This window comes from Echinops telfairi, unplaced genomic scaffold, assembly GCF_000313985.2.
Source record: "Echinops telfairi isolate 266 unplaced genomic scaffold, ASM31398v2 ScPeMD7_2291;HRSCAF=2852, whole genome shotgun sequence".
Taxonomy (NCBI): Eukaryota; Metazoa; Chordata; class Mammalia; order Afrosoricida; family Tenrecidae; genus Echinops; species Echinops telfairi.
Window position 1 is genome coordinate 19391165 of NW_022106189.1, and position 795 is coordinate 19391959.

Consider the following 795-nt stretch of genomic DNA (forward strand, 5'->3'; position numbering starts at 1 on the left):
AAATTCTTCTGTGGGGAGGGGTGGCTGTCCACGTAGTTGGGATTGGGGCCGGCCCCTCAGACCTCTCCACTGGTTCCCTGCTTTATCCCTGGTAGATCTTGGATCATCTTTCTGATGTTTTCTCTGGTAATTGACCTATTCAAGGGTGCTTTTGTTCTTGGGCCAATTTTAGGAATTTATATCTGGCCTAGAAATCATCAGATTTTCAAACGTGTTCTTCAGGGAGCATATACGGTCTCGTACGACTCTGTTGATCATTTCTGCACATCCCCTTCCTCATTTATAATCTTTGCATGTTTGCTCTTTCGCCTTAATCAGCCTGGTCAACATTTTGTTCCACTTTAACTTTTACATTCCTTTATGTTGTCTATTTTAACTTTTACGAACTTCATTAATTTGCAGTCATAGGTGTTTTGCTATGGTTTATTCTTTTTGCAATATCTTAAAATGAAGACTAGATTTCTGTATTTTTCATATTCATTCTTCAATCAAGACGCTTTAAATTTCTTCCGAGCATGACTTTTGCTCTGTCCAGTGGGAATTCCTCTATTTGAAACCATTCACGCTTTTCTAGAAGAAAGCCCGGGTCGTCGGCTGCTAACAGCAAGGTCAGCAATTCAAAACTACCACCCGCTCCGTGGGAGAACAGTGAGGCGTTCTACTCCCGTGGAAAGCCAGTCTCAGAAACCCACAGGAGCAGTCCTCCCTCGCCCTACAGGGTGACTATGAGTCAGAATCAACTCGGTGGCAATGAGTTTTTGTTTTTCAGAGCATTTCCATTTCCTCTTTTATCCC

At 42.6% G+C, this 795-nt stretch overlaps 1 protein-coding gene across 2 annotated transcripts in view; it reads left to right on the top strand.

Annotated features, from left to right (window-relative positions):
* GNAO1 (G protein subunit alpha o1) overlaps positions 1-795 on the top strand; it is a 180758-nt gene that overhangs the window by 72984 nt on the left and 106979 nt on the right. The window lies entirely within an intron of this gene.